Genomic DNA, 7,456 nt, shown 5'->3' with positions numbered 1-7,456 from the left:
TGTGTGTGTGTGTGTGTGTGTGTGTGTGTGTGTGTGTGTGTGTGTGTGTGTCTAACTATGGAGGACATTTTTCTGTACACGAGGATGCACATAGATTAGGGAAAGGCTTTGTCACTTCCCTGAGCCCAGCCCAGGGAAGGCCTTACCATTTTTTGTGGGTCTAAGGCATTGGGACCCTTGACATGGCCATACCCAAGTCAAACAATACAAATTATCTCAGAATTTTACTCACTCTCTACAATTTCTTGTCTTCAGATCCCTCATGGTGGCTTATGAAGTCAGTTAATTTAAGATAGTCCAATAGCCCAGTATCAGCCAGCATCCTTACCTGTAAACCTCAGGCAGCTTACAGAATGGCCTTTCTCATCATCCTTACCTAGCCTCTTATGTGTCTCAGGTACATGGGAGGCCTTGAGACAACATGACATCACTTAGCCAGTATACGCTCCTGTGGGAACCCAATACCTCCCCAAAACAGTCTCTAGAGCTATGTTTTTCTTTTTTCAAATCTCTCCCCACCCCCTGCCGTGTGTGTGTGTGTGTGAGAGAGAGAGAGAGAGAGAGAGAGAGAGAGAGAGAGAGAGAGAAAATGTTCCCATATGTGTGCAAGTGCATTTGTGTATGACTGTGTAGAGGCCCAAACTTAGCATCAGGTGATTCCTCAACCTCTTCCCCGCTTATATGTTAAGGTAAGGTCTCTCACTAAACAGGGGGCTTGCCTTTTCACCTAATTTGGTGAGCTAGTTAGCTCGAAGTATTCTGTTTCCACTTCCTGCTGGCTGGGTGAGCTGCCATGCCTGCCTGGCTTTTATAATGATTCTAGGGATCTGAATTCTGGTCCTCATTCTGAGGTCTCCTCCCTTCTCCTTTCCTAGTTATTTCCCAATTACAAGAATGCCAGGTTGTACAAAGTCACTTAAAGAAAATGCTTCCCCTCCTCTCTGCGCTGGGCTGCAAAGAGCAGTGTCTGGCCCTACCTACTAAGTCTCACAGGTAACAGCTTCTCTTCTTTTGATCTTCACTCTTGGCTCCTGCCACCACAGATAATCGAGCTAGCCCAAGCAGGCTTTTGAGGAGGAAGGGTTCTATCACCAGGCTGGTGTTTTGGAGTTTCTCTGTGCTCAGAAGCCCCTCATCTAGAGTTCTCCCTGAAGCCTGGTTGGTCTGAGACCTTCCTGCACCATTCTAAATAACTGCTGTCATTTGAGTGTCAGGGATCTTTTAAATGTGGCATGGCACCAAACTTCTATCCCTTTAGCTTTTTCCATCATTAAAGTGTTGGTCTTGAAACTTCAGACCACATTTTCCCCATCCTTGCCTTGAACCACAGCATGACATCCTGCCTTCCTTGCTATTTCCTGAGCTTCCGGTAATTGGAGGGGGGGGGATGCAGTTTCCTGTAAAGCCTGGTCCTACACCTTCTAGGATCAAAACAGAAGAGAAAATCCTCCATTTTCTTGGCTTACGAATCTAAAATCCAAACCAGCTGTTAACGTGGGTATTCGAGGCACTGAGCGCTGAGTGCTCAGTCCATTTGCACCTTTCTGGGCTTACCACACGTATGTCATGTAGGAAGTGATTTTGACTAGTCTGGGCAGGTTCTCCATTGTCCTGGAAATGATGGCAGTGACTCACAGTTCAGAGACTTGCAATACTCTGTCACTATGTGTTTCTTCTTCCTTCTTTCTAATTATACGAATGTAGATTTGGGGGCAGGTCTGAGAGTACAGAGTACTAAATCAATTTCAATCAAATTAAACCTTTAAAATTTTGAAATTGCTTTTAATTCCCCCTTCAGTGTTCACCCCCGGAGACTGTTCACATCTGTACCACACCACTGTAAAACTTCATCATGTGCCATTCCTAGTCTTAGGAACTACAGGTTCATTCACCACCAACAAAATTAGTGCATGGCCAGGGAGGTGGCTCAGTGGGTAAAAGTGTTTGCTATATAAACCCAACAACCTGAGTTCATTCCCTGGAACTCGTGGGAAAAGCTGAACACCGGGGCACAGTCACCTGTAATCCCCACCCTCCTATGGTAAGATGAAAGGTAGAGAACAATGCCAGAATCTCACGGGCTGTTGAACCTGGACTTTATTGAACAGGGGAAAGAGACCCTCACTCAATACAAGGTGGAAAGACAGAACTGACTCTTAAAAGTGATTCTTACCTAAACTGTTTCTATGTACGTACATGCAAAAGCACACAACAAATAAATTAAAAAATTAACTTATCACTTTGTGAGTAGGTGTTAAGGTTATGGATAAAGGATTCATAGGAGAGCGATTCATAGAAAAACTCAAAGCCACAAGGGAGTCAACTGAACAATTTCTCTTTCAGATGCATCCAATAAAAGGATTTATCCTTGGGTATTTGTGCTGAAACAGACTGAAACCAGAAGTCAAAAGATCATATTAGTTAGCAAGAAATTGTTCTGGTACAAGAAAGTTAAGTTGTAACTGAAACTATTATTTCCAAGTTGATCATGCCACGTAGTCCCGGCCAAAAGTGAGTCTAATCCTCTGTTGGTCTCATGGCTTGGTGTGATGCTTTACTGTGTTAGTTTTGCATTGATTGGTTGGTTGAATGATTGATTGAAACAAGGTCTGGCTTTACAACCAGGCTGACCTAAAACCTGTGATCTGCCTGCCCTGGCCGCCTGGGTCCTGGCATTACAGGTGTGTGCCACCTCCTCAGGCTCGGCTCTACCTTTGATGCAGGTAACATGCTGTGGGTGTGCACAGCAGCAAGAGACATTATGTGTCATAATGAGGTAGGGTCAGTATAGCGAACCCGAGTGTGAATGGCTGAGTATTACCACACATATCCCATAAATCAGTGCACGGTAGAACCCAGCTACATCACACATTGTAATTGGCAGCAGTGTAAATGGAAGGGTTTCTAACAATTTCCCAGACGTGATGGATAGTATCTACAAGAGCCAAAAGGTTATATTGAATCTGATCCATGGGGCAGAGGCAAATTATTCAATTAAAGAACTTGACCTGTAGGAACCAATTGTTCAATTGGTCCCCACCAAGCTCAAACACAATAGCATATGAATGAGGAGAAATGGTCTGGGTGTTTTATCTGGTTACTCTTGGAGGGCTGCCTGGAGGGGGCTGGAGTTGAGATGAGTAAGGGAAGGCCAAGGCCTTTACAAGCGCTTTGCAAGGACAAAGGTTGTCTGGATGGAGCTTTGACATCAGCCTCCCAGTGGTGAGGGCCCTGTGCAGACAGCTGATGTCAAACCAGGATTAGGGCCATCAGGAGCAAGGCTCAGTTCTGTTGAGAGATTATGAATAGAGTCTTGAGGGGACATCTCAGGGCTGTGACTGGGAAAGCCAGTTATTTTTCATCTCTTCAGAAGACCAAATAAGAGGAATGAAATGAAGCAAAGCTCTTGGCTTACGTTGAAGATGACACTTGTGGATGTGAAGGTTGTTAAGGATGCTTGGATTTTCATCTGACATGGCAAACAAAGGCCTTCTGCAGAACAAGGAAGAAGACAGTTGAAAAGGCAAGCCATTGTCAGCATGATGGTGTGTACTCATAATCCCAACACTTGGGAGGCTGAGGCAGGAGGATCAGAAATCTGAGGTGATCCGGGGCTGTGTAGCCAGACCCTATCTCAAAAATCAAAAAGCAGCTGGTTGTGGTGGCGCTCACCTTTTTAATTTCAGTGCTCTTGAGGCAGAGGCAGGAGAATCTCTGAGTTCGAGGACAGCCTGATTTATAAGGTGAGTTCCTGGAAAACCAGTGGCTACACAGAAAAAAACCTGTCTCAAAAAACCAAATCAAATGAAAAGAAAAGAAAAAGAAAAAACACTGACCCCCAAGAACAACAATTAAAGGATGCATAATTTCATTTGGCAATGTCAGTGGTAGACAAATGTTTCCTGCAAAGAACCAGAAAGTAAATACTTTGCATTGTACAGACCATACGGTCTCTGCCACAGTTTTTAATCCATTCCATTGTAGAAAAAGCACACCATTAGCACAATGTATAAACGCATAAGCATGTCTATTTTCCAATAAATCTTTCTGGATGCTGAAACTGAATTTTATGTAATGTGCACGTTACAAAATGCTGCTCTTTAAAAATTTTGTTTTAAAGCACTTAAAAATATAAATTCTTGGCTTGGGATGAAGCCCCATAGATAAGCAAGTGCTTATCTAATATGTACAAGGCCTTGGGCATGATCTCCAGCATCACAAAAATAAATAAAGGTAAATAAAAACCTTATGATTTCCAGTAGCCAAGAGATGAAAACAACCCGAATGCCTGTCAATGATGTCTATACGTACAATTTCTGGAAAAGTATTCAGCCTTAGCCGTAGGGACATGATGTTAAGTGAAATAAGCCAATCGAGGAGAGACAGATATTGCATGGCTCCCTTACATGAAGCATCTCATCATATTCATAGAAGCAGGAAGGAGAATGAGGCTTGCCAAAGGCTTGGGGCAGGGTGTGGGTGGGGATGAGGGCTGGTTAATGGTTATAGCATTTCAGTTTTACAAGATGAATGTGTCCTGGGGTTCAGCTCCCCAACAAAGCAAACACACTTAACATGACTGAACTAGACATTTAAAACAGGTACATTTATTGCTGTATTTTCAAAGCTACAATTAAAAAAGGTAAGTTTTTCCACTTAAGCCGGGCAGATTTTGTTTTTGTTTTCTTAAACTGTAATTACAGAGGAAAAAGAGAGTGTTCTCACCCTAGCTACACAGAAACAGGCAGTAGACTCCTGAGACAATCCAATACATGCTTCTCCTTGGGTCTTCAGCAAGTCCTCCACAAGGAGGAGAAGTCCAGGGAGGCCACCCACAAGTCTATGAAACGCCTTTAAATATGCTTTTAAGTGAAATTCTCTAACATTTTAAAGCCCTTAGTCCACAATGCATGTTGTTTTAATGTAAGTTTGGCTTTCACTGTTCTTAAAAAAAAAAAAAAAAAAAACAAAAGAAAACCATCAGTAGAAATGGATGCTTGTTCAGGCTCAGTAGGGCTGGATAGTTTGAAGAAACACAGCTCGGAAGGGTCCTTCAGCGAATGCTTTCCCCAGAGTGGGCTGCCCTCCTGACAGCATTTGGCCGTCCATTCTCAAACTAACTCCTGCAGCACCCCTGAATAGTGATGGCTCTTCACAGTAATGGTGGCCAATCACTTTAAGGTTTCTCCCCGAATCTCCAGTCCCCAAAGGTCCAATATTCATCCTGTCTTATTCTAGAATGTTTTAGTTTGATTTCTTCTCCCACTCTGCCTGTACTTTCTTATCTACTTGTAATCCTTCCCCCCTTTTATTTTTACTTTTCTATTTTTTTTGACAGTGTTAAAGATTGAACTCAAGAGCTTTGCACAGGGTAGCAAGTACTTTACATCCAAGCTAACCCTAGTGAGACCTGTGCAGAGTTTTAGAGTTTTCTTTCTGCTGCTGTAAAGGTGCTATGTTCCCACACCAAATCTTCCTCAAGATAGTGGTACACCACTTAAAAATGACAAACCTGCCTTGATACAGCTTCCTCTGAAACCCAAGGTTCACTTGAGAGCTCACTCCTATTGATAATGTGCGCTTACACACAGAGAGCTGTAGCACCACACAGAGAAGTTCATGCTGGCCCCCCAAATCTTATGCTTACCAGTCATCCCTCCCTGTCCCCAACCCCTGGTGACCACAATTTTCTTACCGCCCCCATGGTTCCACCTTTTCTGGAAGAGCTTCGATCATAGGGCACGTAGCCTCTTCAGATTGGCTTCCCCCCAACAAATAAAAATAAAATAAATAGCAACTTTCTAAAATAAAAAACAGCATATGTTCCTATATGTGTGAGCTTTCTGAGCTGGATGCTAAGTTTACATTCTACATTCAGATCACAGGGACAGCTGGATCATATAGGACACAGTCTTGAGTTTTGCTGAGTGACAAGACAAGCCAGCCCGGGATTTTTAAATGATAATCTCCAAAGTGGAAAATTAGCTGTGGGAAATCAGGGTTTGATAAACAGCCCCCCTTTCCCATAAGGCCTCCTTCTGTTTCACTTCTTACCTTGATGTGTTAACTCCACATCATCAACCCTTCTCAGAGCACTGGGGAGCCTGGTCCCAGCCAACACATTATATACACAAGCGAAAATATACAAGCGAAAACACTGGGCGTGTTTAACAAGGTATTCTGACGGGCACTTGCAGGTGGGGAAGGTGGAGGTGGTATTAACTTCATGAATTCAATTTCGAACCTTTAATAGTAATAAAAACACTTATAAACAAGTAAGCTTTCAGAGAGAGAGCGAGAGGAAATACTGGAAGAACAAAACAAAACAAAACAGCGAGGAAATGTCAGAATGGGGTCCTCCCGACCTGGAGAATTGGTGTTGGGTTGGAATGGGTCTGCTGTGGCTAGTTTTCAAAACACCCCTCTGCCCCCATGTGATTCTGTTATCCGACGCTGATAATCACACCAGACACAGTGGAGGAGGGGGGAGGTGCAGTAAGGTCAATTAGGGTTTTTACAAGCCCCTGTGCCCCCATGCTGAACGTTCAAGTTTGAAAGTCACTGGTCTGAAAGCCCTGAAGCGTGAGGGCATGGGATAGGAAGGTTTCGGAAGGCTGGAGTTGGAGTACTGTGTGAAGGGCTTTTTATTTGTTTGTTTGTTTGTTTTTAATAAGAGATCCATTTCCCCCTGCAGCCTCAGAACAACGACCAGCTCTCCAGTCAGACCCTGCCCTCAGGGGCGGGGAGTCCAGTCTGGAGTCCACAAATTCTCCAGCCACCTGGAGCTCCTAAGTAGGCATGAAAAGGTGCCCTCTGTTAAGGCCACTTCACCCATTTCTTTCTTTGGCTCCTACTTTGCGGCTCTCAAAAAAGTTTTCCCCAAAGACGACCCCCAACTGTAAAGATGGCTTCAAGTGATTACTATTAATATTAATTATATTGCTGCTGTTAAATATGTCCCTGTATCCGACAGCATCTACAGAGGGCTGTAGCTCCCTTTGTGTACACCCTACATCTTTTCATCCTAATCTCTTCCGGTCCGCAATAAAAGCAGCCCGCTGCCCAGAGCATCCAAGCCCTGAACCCCACTCGCGATCCCTCCTGGTCCCCCCCCAACTCTTCTAATGCCTATGGGTAGAGAACAGCGCGCCCAGCAACCTCCCTTTCAGGCTAACTTTGCAGGGCACGACCTCAGGGTGATGCCCCGCTTCGGGACCCGAGGGCTTCGAGCCGACGGAGCCCCGCCGAGTGGAGGGGCGGCAGCCTGGCCGGCGGGTCCCCAGGCTCCTCCCCTGGGGTGGCCGAGCAGGAAGCGGGGCGGGCGCGGCGGGGGCGCGGCGCGGGGGCGCGCGGGGCGTGCGGGCGGGCGCGGGGCCCGGCGCCGGGGTATGCGCGGGTCTGGGCGGGCCCAAAGTTAGCCTGAAAGGGAGGTTGCTGGGCGCGCTGTTCTCTACCC

The sequence above is a fragment of the Psammomys obesus genome, unplaced genomic scaffold (genome assembly GCF_907164565.1).
Source record: "Psammomys obesus unplaced genomic scaffold, mPsaObe1.curated_primary_1811, whole genome shotgun sequence".
NCBI lineage: Eukaryota > Metazoa > Chordata > Mammalia > Rodentia > Muridae > Psammomys > Psammomys obesus.
The sequence above is the reverse complement of the archived record's forward strand: the minus strand, read 5'-3'. Positions refer to the sequence as shown.